The sequence below is a fragment of the Solea senegalensis genome, linkage group LG4 (assembly GCF_019176455.1).
Source record: "Solea senegalensis isolate Sse05_10M linkage group LG4, IFAPA_SoseM_1, whole genome shotgun sequence".
Classification (NCBI taxonomy): Eukaryota; Metazoa; Chordata; class Actinopteri; order Pleuronectiformes; family Soleidae; genus Solea; species Solea senegalensis.
Genome location: NC_058024.1, coordinates 5486378 through 5503790, shown reverse-complemented (window position 1 = coordinate 5503790; position 17413 = coordinate 5486378). Strand labels below are relative to the sequence as shown.

The 17413-nt window shown below is 40.8% G+C and overlaps 1 long non-coding RNA gene across 1 annotated transcript in view; it reads right to left on the bottom strand.

The window, feature by feature from the left end:
* The window catches only part of LOC122767752, a 67612-nt gene that overhangs the window by 33975 nt on the left and 16224 nt on the right, over nucleotides 1-17413 (bottom strand). The gene's annotated exons all lie outside the window — the stretch shown is intronic.

The window sequence follows — 17413 nt, the reverse complement described above, 5'->3', positions numbered from 1 at the left end:
TCCTTGCATACACAGCACAGAGGTCTCTACGGCTCAGATGTGCTGTGACTCAACACTGTGGTTCCAACCACACAGGCATTTTCAAAATGTCACCACTGAGGCTTAATTCCTCTAAATTCACCGCGTCCTACTTTCTTCAGCAGTTGTCTGTCAGCACTTGGCTGAATTCCACAACACCTGCACACACCATGGAAATAGAAGGCGGATTGACTCCTGTGACATTTGTTTGGAGGCCTATGTGATGGCTGGCATCTCCTCTCTCATCTGTGCCACTGATGAAGACCTCTGCTCGGCAACAAGTGGTGACATTATTCTTCTGCCTGCACTTTTCTATCAATCACATTTTCCCTGGGAGACTGAGGAGGACAGAGGTGCGCTGAGGAGGGAGAGCGTGTAAGGACAGCTTATCTGTCAGAAAGTGCATCAGGACAGGAGAAATAATTTGACTGGCCCTGGCAGACCTTTCACTGTTCCTTTCTTTGACATAGGCTGCTGTCAAACTGACAGTGCAGCACATTTGTTGCATGTGGTGGGCTGGAGAAAGTCACCATCACCGGGAACACTGGCATACAAGATGGAAATGAGATGTAAAAATGAAAAAAATACAGAACAGCCTCTGATTTGAATGAAATAAGGGCGAAAAGGCAGAACATTTTATTGTCATTATTGTTGACTTACAGTTGCACTAACTTGGACTGTAAATCTCTCTCTTCCATTCAGATGAATATTTTGGGAGTTTTGTCTTTTTGATTGGTTAGAAATAAAGTATTTGTGCTGAATCTTCTTCAAACATACATGAATAAAACATTGTTTCATTGCTGTTGTTGACAATGTTAAAACATTTGTTGATGTTTTGTTGAATGGTTTAGGGACCAACTGTCCTAAGGACCTTTAGATGCTATCCTGTGGGAATACACCACGGTGCAGTGGATAGCATTGCTGCCTCACAGGATCGCGGTTTGACTGAGGGCCTTTTTGTGTGGAGATGTCATGCTCTCCTCTGGCTTTCTCTATAGGAACTCTGACTTCCGAGGTTAAGTGGACAGTCTAAATTGACCGTAGGTGTGATTGTGGGTCACCCGCAATTGGTTGTTGATCTCTGCATGTTGGCCCTGTGATGGACTGGTGACCTGTCTGGGGTGAACCCCCAATATGTTAACAGGGATTGGCTCCAGCTCCCCCGCAACCCCCATGTAGAAGACAGAAATGGTTAAACTGTTAAGGATGCAGCATTAGCAGGTCGGGGATAGTCAGGAGGTACATTATATATTAAAAAAGATATTTTTAATCTTCACACCGGACATACTGTAGGTATCCCGTTCCTATGTCACTTGAAATGAGCTCACATTTCCACAGTGTCAAATACAGACACATGTACATCATGTTTTTCCCCCAGAAAAGTCCTTGAACTGTTCCAGCACATCCCAAAAGATGCAAAGTGACCTGCTGTGAACACGAATTAGCATAATGACTATCAATAACTCATTCCCCCAGGTGGGAGCAGTTACTTGGACTTTTGCTGTCAGACTGCATTTTTCTGAAAAGGGAAATTAAGACCGTACGATGTAAAGCCGCTTGTATTCATATTTCGTGAACAAAATAACATGGGTTGCTCATAGAGAGAGAACTATAAAACATTCATCTCACCATGGCACACTATGGAATGGTAAAACCTGAACTGGCTCGCATTTCCACTGCATGTGGTGTCGGCAAGATCGAGATAGCTGTGACTCATTTATGTAAATAAATCTTTCACAGTGTGGTGTGATGAGGTGCTCTGGAGTTCCTCCTCTCATTAGCACTGCTCTGACTGGCTGCCTCTGTTCCTGTTGAGACTCGGGGTCTTCCATTGTTTCCCCTTTCATTTATGTCTGTGAAGGTTCTCAGTCATCTGTGTTTAGGTGGATTTCTGTTAAGTTCTTGAAGACTTGAAGGCTTCTTCGGTTCTGATTTTGGTGTGGGAGTCCCCTGGTTGTTAAACCCTCGTGTGAGTTGTTAGCCAAGGTGTAATTCAACAGGGTCATTGTTGACCCATGAGTACCATGAGAGTCATTAAAGTCACATGGGGTGAAACTGTTTGGAGATGCCCCTTAAGACAGCATTATAGGTTGCAGATATTGGTGTATTCAAGAACAGAAGTCCAGCTACCTTCATTTTAAGCACCTAAAGACCTCTCCATTTACTTTCATTTCCTTCTTGCTTTTCTGACTACCTTTGTCATCTCCCTGCAATAACGTCTCTCCGTGCAGTCGCGGCTCTGTGCCCCTCTATGTTGCACCTGGTTCTCTTTTAGCTTACACACCTGCTTGTTAAGCACAGGTGCAGTTTATACAGCAATGAAAAAAAAAAAAAATGAAAGCATACTTTAAAAACACATGTGTCAAACATTCAACAAAAGTGCAAATATAAATATGTGAATATAAAGAAGTGAAAACACAGGAGGCCACATAAAACTTCTGTTCTGAGACAAGAGCGTTGCGTCATGCCAGAGGCACAAAGAGTGGCACAGAAATAGATTCAACATAGAAGAACGCTACTGCACCCTAATATTATTTGTTAAGGAAGAACCACAAACAGCCTTGAATCCTTGGCACGTGCATCCATTTGAATGCATAATACATTTAAAAATCATGTGTTTTGTGTTTTTCCATAACCCTTTCAACAAAGCTCCCCCCTTTAGGTGCCAGAGCCAAAAGGTGGGATGGCACAGATTTACCTTTTGGTAATCGTGTGTCAATTGTGAGACATACCAAAAAGGCTTGACGAGTCAGTATGTTACAGACACTTTAAAACGGCTACAGCGTTCAATAAAAAGGTACTAGATAGCTGTTATTTATGCGACCAGTAGGGGGTGCCTATTTTAAAAATGTAACAGTAATAATAATTAACTCTATTTGTATAGCAATTTTCTTAACAAATTTTACAAAAATAATGGGTCGTAATCCGCTGCAAACAGCCAATAGGGTTTATACCCCAACACTACCTGAGTTAAGGAGCTAGTTGAAGCAGAATTCAATGTCACTGTGATGATAAATGGCTTGTTGTGGGAAGATTGGGGGCTGTCTCCACTCCCACTACTGTCTTTTTTGTGGAAAATCTGTCTTGTAAGTTCAGGGCCACTGACCTGGAGTCCTCAGAATCAGGAGGTCTCGGGTCTTGTATCGAACAAAAAAGAATTGCTTCATGGCTTCAAGTGTCGTAAAAATATGTACTCGCTAGGGGGAGAAAAAGGTGAAAAAAAAAGTTGTAATTGATGGAGACTATAAAAAAACAGAGATATGAGTAAATATTGGACTTAAGTTGAGACAGATGCGCTGAAACATGCCTCTTAAAAAATGCTAATACTGTAGTGGTTGGATGTTAACACGAGCAGCTGTCTGCTGACAGGTTCATCACACCAAAAATGAAAAAAAGTGTGTTGTGTTTAGGTTGAGCTGGTGCTCCCTAATTGCAGAAAATGAATCGCTGCTACAGGGATTAAAAACAACCACACCAGTCAATTATGCTAACTAAAATCGACGACCTTTTTAAGAGCTGATGGTAAAACATAATGATTCACATCTGAGCCTACAAGCGCGGTAACTTTGCTGCAACTCAAAGTATGAGAGGTGTGAGGAAAAACAGGTTTTAAACAGTCACCGCAGCACGTGACGGCCACTCAGTGAGTCAATGGTCAACTCGAACATGATCATCTGTTCATGATCATCTGCTATGAAGGAAAATTTGCAAAAAACATAAAGTGGAAAAGTTAAATTATTAAACTCAATGTTTTTTCATTTGGTCTGAGTATCTTGAATAAACAGCCAGACTGTGGGGCCTGAACCACCGTGCTTTCTAGTGAAACGCCTCCAGTCTGTGTACTGCACCATTTCATTTTAATGATAATGAATTATTAAATTTTAAGTTGGAAATCTTCTTACACAGATTCCTGTTGTTACCTCAATAAATCATCATCATTAATCTTCCATTGAGGAAGACTGCAGCCTGCGTTTGAGTTAATATCTCAAGAGATGATAGTGTAATGACGAACAGGGAAAAATGTTGCTGTCATCAACACGTGCACCCATGAGGATTAAACGCACGCACACACACTCATAAACAACCGCTAATGTGACTTATGGAGGGTTTTTTTCTTAAAACAACTTTGATGCCGTCGGTCGTTTTATGCATATTGACAACACATATTTTATTTGCTCCCTGAGTATACTGCAGCTATTCCATCACAAACAGACATCTTAGTCAAATGAATGATCGGTATGAGGTAAATGTTTTGCATCTTTTCCAAAGAGTTTCCACACGTTCCGCGCACTGACAGTGCAGCGGGCTTTCGCATTAATTTAAATTCAATGATTTTAATCACTCAAGTGAAACGTAGTAAATGTACTGCAGTCACTGTTAATAACCGCACGTTTGTTAGATGGCTCCAGTGACATTTCGGCATTTCGCAGAGAGCCAAGTCGTGAGCCTTTAACTGCATCAATCACCAGAAAATGCATTATCAGAGACCGCACGCTATACATGAGGCTATACCAACTTTCCTATACAAAGACTTTTTACAGTAAATTGATAAACACAGATCAGTTAATCACCTCACAGACGTCATTAATGCCCACATTTGTCACAATTTACTTCGCTCTCCTCCAAACTCAAATCAATACGTCACGATGTTTGCAGTGCCAGTGAATGATGAGTCACGCGTCATGTCAGACAACTTAGAGGAGGAAATTTGGATTAGAATTTGTCAATTCCAGACACAGATTCATTTAATTTGAAGTCCTAGAGAGACTGCGTCAGTCTAAAGTTAAACTTAGGAGAGTTATTTGACTCACTTTCCCCCATGTGTGATCAATGGAGAGCCATGAGAGGGCTTATGGGGAACTTAGCCACCTCAGATATATTTATATATAGAAGAATATTGAGAACAACCTGCTTCACTGAAACGGCCAGAGGAGACAAATAGGCCATTTCCTGTTCACTTCGTGTGACGGTGACACCTAACACCTCTGAATCCATTTTCATCCCAAGAAAGGTGAGGCAGCAGAAACAGCTGTGTCTCCACACTTCCTCCTGCTGAAGGAGAATCACGTATATATGTAAACAATATGTGTGCTCAAAATAAAGTGCTCAACTCAATCAGTATTAAACACAGAGACGGTCTAATTTTGTAATTCAGGTTAATCAATTTGTTATATGCATCACTGCAGTGGTGTAAGTCTATGTCAGTGGTTCCCAAAGAGTGGGTCAGCATTCACAGATGGGTCATGGGAGATTTTTTTTGGGTCCCTCCATATAAAAAGTTTGGGAAACTATTAGATACACAGGTATATGTCATATACCCACTAAAAAAAAGACCAGGATTTCTGTATAACTAATTAAAAATGTGCATCTGTATGTATCAACACCAATCCTTGCATTGAAGCTATTTGTTTTTGGGAACGTTGGCAATTTCCCATTGAAAACTATTTATGTAATAAAATTCACAGTTTTTTGCGATTGTGCCGGTGGTCTGGCAACCCACGCTGCCTTGAGTGTGGCTGAGCTCGACGTGCTCAACATGTGCTGTAGCACATTATTAGCGCTGAACGCTAATTCATCACAGTTATAAGTAACGAGTCAGCACAAAAAAAAAACACTGCTGCAACTGCAAGATGTTCGTCTAATGCAAACATTACTGCTACTGTTAATTGAAAGTTTCACACAAGTCAGCAGATATTAGTGTAACAGCTTGGGCTTGTTTGTGTTGCACTTTTTTTGCCACTGTGAACAGCTATTACTTTTTTACGATGTTGGTGGTTGTTTTTCTTCTGTGAGCATCTCAGTTTGCAAGTTCAGTCAATAGTATTATCTTCTCTGTTGGTAAACAACTCATTATTAACATTATCTCCCTTCATGTTGACTATATATAACCAATGAAGCACTCTTCTGCCGGACAAGGACAGTATACACATTACTTTTAACCACACAATACCACAACCTGGTTCCTCTGACAAGACAAAGTCCTTCCCTTTGTTTCGAAAACATGCTCTCAAAGCATTATTCAACCTAGTAGACCACATTATTGAATTGAAAGTCATCTTTACCATGTTTCAAGAGGTTGCTCAATGAAGTACTTCATGTTGCAGATGTTATATTTGTTGTTGTTGTTGTATTGTGGTCCCTCAAGCTGTACAAGAAGAGTCAACATAGCCATTTAAAGACGTGTTCCACTTGATGTTTCTCTTATTGTTTCTCAGTTGCATTTCCTCAGCATTTTTTCCTTCCAAGGGCCAACAGAGAGACTGCTGACAGGGCATTTGGCCCAGATTTGGCCTCCCTTTGCAGCACTATGATCAATAGATTGAGATTCACGAGGACCAGTGAACAGCAGTGTGAAACTGCACCCACTTCGCCTTCCCTGAATCGGCCATCCAGGGAAAATCAGTCAATTAACTTCAAAAGAAAATGTACAAGAGATTGATCAAGTAGGCAGAAATGGGCCTTTCAGCACTATCGCAGATTCCAAACACTGGAGTCAATGCTGCAGAGTGGAGGCAACAACAAGCCTCGGTGTTCTGAGAGGCAGGCTGCTTCTCCGAGGAAATACAACCAACAGCGTGGTCCACACAAAATACTGTATGTGCTTCGCTCATGAAAAGGCTGGAGCACTGCTGCTGAATAACGAGATTCCAGCATTCTGACTGCAGCTGGTCAGATTTTATGAACAATGATCAGGTTGCATCTTCATTTTCTGATATTTCCTTACATTCTATCTGTACCTGAATACAGGAAATCAAACCCTGCTTCTCCTCCGACTTCCTCAAACTTAACAGAGATAAAATTGAAGTTCTCGTTGGCACTAAAACCATCTTAACTTTGACAGTTACCACTGATAACTCAACAGTCACTCCTTCCTGTCCTATGTCATTTCAAGTACATGTCATATTTTACTTAAAGGTCATTCATGACCTCGCTAATCAGCTTTGTGGTCACTTACATATTAGCACACCTAACCATACTTTAAGGTCTTCAACTATGGGGGCCAGAGCCTTCAGTGTCACTGCCCCCAGCTCTGGAATTCCCTCAAACCTTGATTCTCAATATTCACACTAAATTTACCTACTAACTTTTTTCATTTCTCATCTTTTTTGCTCTAAATTCACATAATTCTATATTGTTACTGATTATTGTTTGCTGTCCTTTGTTGTTCTTATATTGTTTTAATCACGTCCTGTAAGGCAACCTCGGGTGTCTTGAAAAGAACCTATAAATAAAATGTATAATAATTATTATAATAATTATAATTAAGAGTCGATTAAAGCAAGAAAAACACTGTAATGACAACAGGATTTGTATTATATTATTTTACACTGGTTAGATGCAAGGCTTACACACACACACTAATATGCTATCCCCACCTAAAGCCAAACACCGTCCAATATGAACATAAATGGTGAGCTGGGGCAATTATTTATGATTCTATGGGGGCATTGTAATGTAAGGCTGTATCTTTAAAGTGCCCTCTTGTGCACTACAGTTACAATGTTTCGCAAACTGTAAACTAAAAATAGTCACAGTTTTCAATGCAACTACTTCACATTATTGTGTACTTTGTCTTTATTGTGAGATATTTATGCATGGTCAACATGTTTTGAAGTGTTGAAACAACACGCGCGTGACCTGCTCAGTGTGTTTACTATGGTGGCGCAGAGGAGGATTTTGCAGACGTACAGTCACCTGCATGCGCACTGAATGTGTGCAGCTTCCATAGCTGTGGCTCCACCTCTCTGAAGCTGCGTGTTCCATCCACTGCTTAGGCAGACGGCAAATTGGGAGTAGTGGCATTATCTAATTAAGAGACGATATCATTAACAGGCCGCCCCTGCGGCAGTAACCTCCTGATTTATGTACCTGAGACAAATGGAGACTTGTGCCAAGGAAATTTAACTGTAACAAAGCGGCTGCAAAACAAAATGATACAAGAGGGGGAAATGTTGTAAATGTGAGCAGTTATATACTCCTGTGTTGTGTAATGTTTTTAGCGACACTGCACATGGTCATTAAGTAGAAATAAATTACAGAAATGGGCACAGTCCAGGTGCCAGTGTGTGCCACTGTAATAAAGTTTGTATGGTATATTATTCCACTTGTTCATGCTGTATATCCGCGGGAAGTATGGCTTGAGGGCATCCTCCAGGTAGCAGGTAAAAGCCTCAAGTGACTTACGGCGTTGCTAATTTTATGAGAGCTGTGCCTGAGGTGAGTCGCAGAGCGACAGCGCTGTGATATACAGACATACACAATATTTGTGCAACTGTATTGAGCATATGTGCACTGTAAGTCAAAGAACTGTTTACCACAGGTGTAACAAGTGGGTTGCTGTAAGTGCTAAAAATGTCCATATATTGGCAAGAAACACATCAGCACAGCATCGATCGAACCTGCCTTTGTACTAATACACCTTGCTGTTCTGTGGTAGTGTTGTGTGGAAACTGCCTTGTGCGAACCATGCGAGACTGACGAATACATACTCTGTCCCTGCTCAGGTACATATGTTTTTGTAATTTATTGTATATTTTTCATGTCGTGAGATGGCTAGTTTTTATGAGAAACTCATCTCCTGCTCATTTTCAATAAATATACGCAATGCAAACGTTTGGATCAGCCAACCAAGTGTCGCCATGTATGGTTACACCACCAATGTTAGGAATTGTTAGGAAAATACCCTTTGTTTTTGGTGTACTCTATCTGCACTGATCACAGTTCGACTTCAGGGTAGCGACTTTCCAGAATTAAGGAACCGGAAGACTAATGGAGCTTTTCCATTATACAGTTCTAGCAATAATCGGCTCTTCGTTGTACTTGTTTTACGATACTTGATTACGATACTAAAATGAGACATCAGCAGACTCCGAGTTACTGATTGGTCAGTGAGTGTCGTCACTGGTAGAGTCATGAGCACGATGTACAACAGAAGAATCGAATCTGCTATTTTTAAAAAAACGGCAAGAGCGTTACAGCGAGCATACATCCTGTGTTTAGATGCTGACGAGGATCCAGAGAGCGCTGGACCCCGCGTATCAAACAACGTCATGGCAGTTGAGCTATGAAGACCCTGCTCAGGTTGAGGAGGTACTAGGAAGTAATGGTCGAACCATGTAGAGTCAAGTCGAGTAGAGTGGAGTAGTGCTATAACTGTGTAATGGAAAAGCAGCATAAGTGTATGTTGACTGGCTGAACTTGCACCGACCTGTGGATCTGCTGTTGTTCTGTTTGTGTCTCAGTCGGCATTCGTCACATTTTCCTGCGCTCCAATGGCCGGTGTGATTGTGAACAGAAGAAAGTACTTAGAAGAACTGCCTTCCCTCTAAAGGTTTAGTGTCCACTTCAGCGATCATGCTTGGTGGCTCAATGATACTTATGCATTTTAACTTTTCCAGTACATGGCTTCACTTTTGCATTTGACTGATAGGAGGCTCCTACGTGCTTGGAGAGGGGGGAAAAAAAAAACTTTACTTTCTTGTTATATTTTAACACAGGCCTATTTGTCCAACCTAAATCAGAACCACTCATCAGTGGAAAGGAACAGGAGCCAACCGATGTCAAAAATGTGACGTTTGAATATAGCAGTTGGCATATTTTTAAAACATGCTTCGGGCGTCCCTGACTAACCTCAGACACGATGGCTGCTCTGAGGAATTTATACTCTTATCTCTGCTCAGAGGAAACGATACAGAGTACATGATGCCATTCAGGGTGTTTTGGTTGGCATGCTGGGAGAATTCATAAAATCTAGAAAAGTAGTTTCTATTCTGGTGAGCTAACCTAGTTTAAATACTGTATGTCCCATAATGTATAATGTATGTAACAAAATGAATTTGTCGTGTACTCTGAAGTGTTGCTCCATAAAATGCACACAGAAACACATCTGGCATGCAGTGATTTAAGTTTAGTGCTGCTGTAGCACATGTGAATGAACTGGGAATAAACATAAGGGAAGAAGGGTGTGAAACAATGAGCCCATATATTGTATTTGACTCTTTTTCAGCTGCCTCAGCCTTTTGGTCTCGCAAATCTACAGGAAGCGAATGCATGACGGAAGAAAATTGGCCACTCTGTGCGCTGGCAGTGATATGCAATGGGGTACTGGACAGAAGGCAGAGCTAGAACCGGGTCTTCCTATTACACAACTTGTGAAGGCCCATACTCACTCGGGGAGGTGAAGAGTGGTTAGTTCTTTGTGAGCTCGAGGTTTGAGATGAAAGGTCAGCAGATTGCATGAGGTTGCAGCATGAAAGGAAGAGCTCAAATCAGTTTAGTCCAATTCTAACACTCACAATAAATTTCCACCACCTTCCACTACAGCCCAGTGAGCTGGCACATCCAGTCATGAATTTTGATGGATGATCCCATGAAAAGCAGTTTCTGAATCCAAATATTTTTAGTGTCTGCAAACACATCCCAGCTGCAGGCTACAGTCTGGCTGTTTCAGTTAAAGCTTTGTGACATTGTGCACGTTGGCTCACTGTCACACTGCTATGCCAAACTGGCCAACTTGAATAAACCTTAAATTGCTTCACTATGACAAGTCAAAATGTTTCCTTTGTGAAAGGCCTATGACATTGGTGTGACACTGAGACCGTTGACCTCACATTATTCCAAGTATCACTCCAACCAGCTTCAGCCTCAACAGATGTCTGAAAAATGCCAATAAGTGGACAGAGAGCTGAGTGAGGAAGAGGAGGATGGAGAGTGGGAAGTAGTGCAGGGGGCCTGGTCTGGTCGTGAAATCTGACGGTGGAGAGGGAATGACAACAAGCGACAGCACTGGCATGTCTAAAAGGGGGAGGAGTCAGGGATAACGAGCTGGTGAACAAAGCATGTACCAGTCATTTACATGCATGTTAAAAGTCCGATTTTAGTTGGAGAATAATTCAGTTTTCTTAATGTTAGTTTCGCTAGTCTTAGTCGGACTAACATACCTGGATAATGGAATTCATAGTCCGATTACTCATGCATGTATAATTCTTAGTCGCACTGGAGTTGGACTTGGAGATGACATATGAACTGCAGCCAAAACACCAAAACAACAACCACAAGAGCCATGCACGAGCCATCTCACGTCAATCTCCTTATCTCCTTCAGCATAGGAAAGGGAAGGAGGTAGTGCTGTTATACAATTCACTGTGGCACAACCAGTGAAGCGACAGCATTGTTGCTGCGCCAGAAACCCATTGGTTAAATTGTCTGGTGATGAATTAGCCTCTGGGGGCAGTGCTAATATCTTGGGTGCTCCAGTACAGACAGCAGATATCTGGGCAAGACTTCAGTTTTTTACTTGTTTACAGTCAATGCAAGATGTGATCATTGAATTGAAGTTGGGAGAAAATGTGTTTTTCCACAACTCGTGAGTGTTGTTGTTAATCATTAGCTACTTGTATATGAATATAGTTAAAATAAAAAAAAGTGATATTTTTGCATCCTTTGCTTACCTGCAGGCTACAGTGACCAGCTCAAATGTGATTGGTCAAACTGCATGTGCAATATACACAATATTCTCTAGTCTTGTCTGTCATGACCTAGTGCCAAAAACACTTTAACTTAAGTTAAAGTACTAAAAGTACTTAAAGTACTAGCTCAGAGATTTGGTTAACTGTTGAGGCTTCTGTGATAAATTCATGATTATGTGAGTTCATAGTATACTGTTAGAGTCACCAGGATGGTTGGGCCCTAAAGGCAGAACAAAAGTTCAGAAAGTGAAGACAAAACTAAAAGCTAAATTTAAAAAGAGTCATACTGCAAAGAAGATATTTCTGAATAAATATGAAGTTACAAAGATGCCAAACCGTGAGGGTTGATGTGCTGCAATGAGTCAATTTTCAGGGGGGAATCCAGAGTGTTTGCACCTGGAGAGGCAGACAGATTTTGTTGAGAATGTAGCTGAGGAGCTGGCTGATGATGTTGCCACATTTCCATTGTTTTCTATCTTGTTTATAATTTAAGAATTTGAATATTACAAATTGAAGAGCACATTTTTTCATTCTTATTCACCTGCACAGCAGTCTTTGCAATGTGTTCTGCTTTCGTTGCATTTTTTTTATTCTATATGTTTGAAAAACCTCATGTCTGAGCTTGGATTTGGTTTGTCTTATTGATGCTGTTGATGCTGCAGGTTAAATGTAGTGATCAGGTTGTCCTTCAGTACTGGTGCAGGTGAGAACTTTGGATCCTGCAACATCATCATCATCATTATTGTGATGATTGTGTCATGAGGAACGGGCGCATGGAGTGATTGGCAGGGAGGAGCAGGTGGTGACAAGCTAACACTGTATTAATGGCAACGATTAACATGTTTACTTATTTATTCTTATTTAATGCCGTTAACGCACGTTTGTTTACTTCTGGTGTGCCCTGACCTCTGACATCAGCAAACTAACCACTCTAGGCACCGATAGTGCCCGTAATATGCTTCCATTTGAACAGCTACCCTGTGTGGCTGATTGTGCTTTTGTTCTCTCTCTCACTTTATCATGACAAATGTGAATGTCTGACATTCTCAGGTGGATTTTTTTATTGTGTTAACACACGTTCTTGTTGCATACAGGATGGCAGTCATCCATGTTGGCCTTTATATAAAGATGACCTGGTTCTCTGTGTTTAAAAGGAAACATTGGCGTCTGAAATGCACACTGTCTGATTATTCATTCATTTAGTCATGAGAAGAAAAGCAAACTTTTAATCGAGATTAATCTAGGTTAACAAGATTAATTCGTTGTTTGGTTATTTTTATCTATTGACAGCCCTAGTAAAAAATGTTCCATGTCACCATAACCGTAATTTACAATTGAGTTGTTTTGTCTTTGTACACTATTTTGTCTATTGAAAATGAACCATTCTGCATGTTCTCCCACAGTCCAAACCCTCATGTGAGAGATAAAGCAGTAAATAATGAATGAATGAACGATATCATAGAAGCAGGAAGTGTCAAAAATCACAAAGTCTACACTAAATTCCAACAAATCCATAAAGAATAGTAAGATATGGGTATAAAAGACGTACTTTTTGTGTCGTTTAAAGTGATTCGACTGTGCTGTGTTTGTATCTGTTTTCTTGTGTGGTGTAATGTATTTTCTTTTTGCAGTAAAGTGAAGTATTTGGTTTAAAGTGATGCTTTTTCTGTCAAAAATGAGAAGAAAAAAAGCACATGTATAAGTCAGTGTGGTATATTCACTGCTGCATTTCTCGCTTTGGTATATTGTCTCTACAGTGGAATCACAGGCCCTCAGAGTGTTCAGCTGCTTTTAGTTCCTGCAAAGCCTCCTCTCTGTCAGTTCTCCTCCACGCTCTCAGTTGCCCCATCTTTCTATGTGAGTAAATGAATTCCCCCCTGATGGTAGTGGATGTGATGTGAGAGCAACAATCGGGACACTTTAATCTCAGAGATCCATCCTGGCGGTTTGTGCCCTGCCTTGTCACTCTGTGTTCAAACACGGAACCTCCCTGCCAAGACGACAAGAATTACAGCACAACCATTCGCCCGCCTCCTCTCATCGCACTAAACTCTTTCATCCTCTATCTCTATTTCGCCATCTCATTTCGCATTTGTTTAAAAACACATTCTCACAGAAGGATTACATTTCATGTGAGTGTGTCACCTATGTGCACGTTTCTCTGGCAGAAGAAGAAAAAAAAACCACAAAAGAATCCAAAACAACTGGAGACCTGATTATTGGTACAGAGCACAAAATGCTGTTTTGATGTCATGTTGAAAAATGAAATCAGTAGGAGCCATGACAAACGAGGTAACACAAGAGCAGGACTCAAATAAAACCCCATGAGCTGTGAAATTACGTTTTCAGACATCTGCACCATCTAAATGAGACAGATAGAGAAAAGTGTTTACGAGTAACTTCCTCCAAATCGTGCAAAACCCCCAGTGTGTATTTGCATGTTTCTCTCTGTGTGTGTGAACTTATGGTATGTTGAGCATGAATGTAAAAAATTCACAGATGATTTATGATACAGCTAAAAAATACAAATCCCATTCAAAGATCCACAAATGGTGTTCAGTTTCAGTGTCAAGTCCCCTGTTTCGTAATGGTAACCTATTATTCTTTCTTTATATATCTTTAAATCCTGACGTTGGATCTGTATCTGTACACCACCAACAAAATCTAATCATTTCTTCCTTGGACCTTGACTTACATGCCCAGAAAACCTCATTCAAATCTGCCCTTTACTTCTTTAGAGTAAAGCAGCTCACAAGCAGACGGACAGACACATCACCTCCCTCGCAAAGATAATAAAAAAGAACCCGTCTCATGAATTAAAGGGAAGTTTTTTTTTTTTTCTTTTCTCTGACAAAACAGGATTAGAAAGGAGGTCAAAATATTCTGCTTATTTCCATCTGTCTGAGAGTTGAAATGTAAAAATAAACCCAAATTAAATCACCTATCTGGGACCTGACATTTATGATTATCATAATAGAACAATTGGAATTATTATCTATTGATTTTTATCACATTTTAGATGAGAAATGAAGTAAATATGCATCACTATCGTAACACAGATTGCACTAATGATTATATACAAATGGAGTAATAATAGAAACACATTGAGTTTTAATATAGAACCATAGTCCAGTAAAGAATACAAGCAACACATAGAAACATGGCACAATACATACAAAGATTCCAAATGTACTGTATAACTATAGTGTTTAAAAGGAAACACCTGTGCCAATGTCTGTGATAACACATGGAGCTGACTTTGAACAAATTGATCTCATTTACAAATGAATCAATTCAGCAAATGCATGCAAACATGAAAATATTGACTTGCTCAGACAAACACATTCACAGGCACGACTACCCCACGTAGGCCTCCATAGCGCAATTCTCAGAGCATCAATATATTGACACATTTTTGCAGTAGAAGACAGACATCTTCTCGTCATCAGAGCACTTACTAAACCTACTGTATGTCCAAATGATAGCCCTGCCTGTAATTCACTACAATTAATCAGTAATAAAATACCCGCGGTAGTTCAGACTGTTACATATCACCAAGATCACTGCCTGTAGTGTAAAGTTCAGTGTCTGATGAAGACATAATTACATAGCACTTAATTTGGAACACAGGATACCTAATACAGTGGCAGTAACAAGCAGTTATTACCTCCACCAAGGAGATTATGTTTTCTTTGCCGTGGTCTTATCTGTTAGAAACTTCCTCTCTACATTTTTTTAATCTATCAAACTGAATTCTTTGTGATGGATAGGGGATCACCCGAGTATCTTCCTTCATGACATCCATGAACCTTCTCTGTGGTCTTCCTCTTTTCCTCCTGCCCAGCAGAAGCTGTACATCAGAGCCGCTACTGCTGTTGCTACTATTTTACTACCTTCTGACAATTGTCTCCACCCACTTCCACCCACCTGCAATCTCTTCTCTACCTCTCTTGTCCATCACTTTGGATGGTTGACCCGCATCACCATACCAACTGTCTCACTGTCATTCACACACAGGTATTCCGTCTTGCTCCCACTAACCTACATTCCGCTTCTCTCATGCCTCCACCTCTTCAGGCTCTCTTCAGACCTGCCCCCTAATCTTACTACAGATTACAATATCATCTGCAAACAACATAGTCTGTCAGCCTGTGCAGACAGGGGGCTCAGAGTTGATCGCTGATGTAATTCCACCTTCACCTTGAACCCATCTGTCGCTCCAACGGCACATCTCCTCATACACTGCCTGCACCACCCTCACATACTTCTCTGCCACTCCAGACTTCCTCATATAATACCACAGTTTCACTTTTGGCACGTGATCATACACTTTCTCTAGATTCACAGAGAGACAGTGCAACTCCTGGCCTTCTCTATACTTCTGTATCAACACTTTCTTTCTTGGCTTGAACCCATACTGCTCTCCATGGTGTGGCTGATCGACGTCAATTACTACAGTTCTGCACATCACCCTTGTTCTTGAAAATTCTTACCACTTCTCCCTCGCTCTCCAAGATTTTATGAAACAATCTGGTCAAAAGGTCCACTGCTTACTCTCCGAGACATCTCCATACCTCTCTGTCATCTGGACCGACTGCCTTTACGCTCATTCATTCATCTTCATCTTCACAATCATCTGCACTTCCTGAGGCGCTATCTGCACAACATCTGTCTCTCTCACTCTCATTTCCTCATTCAACAGCTCCTCAAAATACTCCTTCCATCTTCTCAACGCATTCCGTTCATTCTTTTCCCATCTCTGTCCTCAATCTCTCTAACGTGCTGCACATCATTTCCTGCTCTATCTCTCTGTCGAGTCAATCAGTACAAGTACGTACTACCTTCCTTAGTGTCCAGCCTCTCATACCTCTCACAACCTTTGCCACATGCCTAGACTGCAAAGTATGTTCACATTCAATTTTGATAAGAATCTACCAGAATTATCAAAACATTAATTCTCATCTTCATCTGCATTTGGTGGAGATTACAAATAAAATTTAACATGGGAAGTCCAATTTGACAAGTTCATATGCATATATCGCAGTGACATGTTAACAGACCAGGATAAATGTGTCACGTGTGTAAGATGGAAATAGCTGTAAGCAGGTACAGTTCTACACCGATACAGAATGTCTTCTGGATCCAGTCAAGTCAAGTCAGTTTTATTTATTCATCCCAACATCACAAACACAGTTTGCCCCAAAGGGCGTCACACTCTGTACAGCCAGTGACACTCTCTATCCTCAGAACCTCACACTGAGTGAAGAAAAAGTCCACCAAGAAAAACCATTAATCAGGGAGAAAAACGTGAGAAACCTCGGAGAGAGACACAGAGGAGGGATCTGTCTCTGAGGACGGACAGATGTGACGCAGATGTCACATGTAGTGTAACAAGCTGAGCCGATTACAAAACCGTCAATATTGCAACAGATAAAATTCCATAAATAGCTGGAATTCTAACAAACACTAATAGAAAATAACCAAATGGTCACCATAGGTGTAATTACGATGGCGTGTTGTAAAAAAATGCAGGTTCCAGTAAATAAAATGCAGGTTTATGTTTTGGTGGAGTGCTCTTGTTGTATATGAGTTATTATATCAAACCATTTCACACCAGTCTGGTCATTCACCTGTGACCTCTGGTATCAACACAGCATTTCTTCATCCACAGAACTGCTGTTCACTGGATACTTTCTCTTTTTTGGACCATTATCTACAAAACCTAGCGATGGTTGTGCTTTAAAATACTGGTCGATCAGACCAGCCTATCGAGTACCAACTTGGTCACTTAATTCACCTTTTTTCCCCATTCTGATGCCTGACTTGAACTTTAGCAGGTCATCTTGATCATGTCGGCATTGCATTGAGTTGGCGCCGTGCGATTGGCTGTTTACATCACCGAGTTAACAAGCAGTGGTACCCGATAA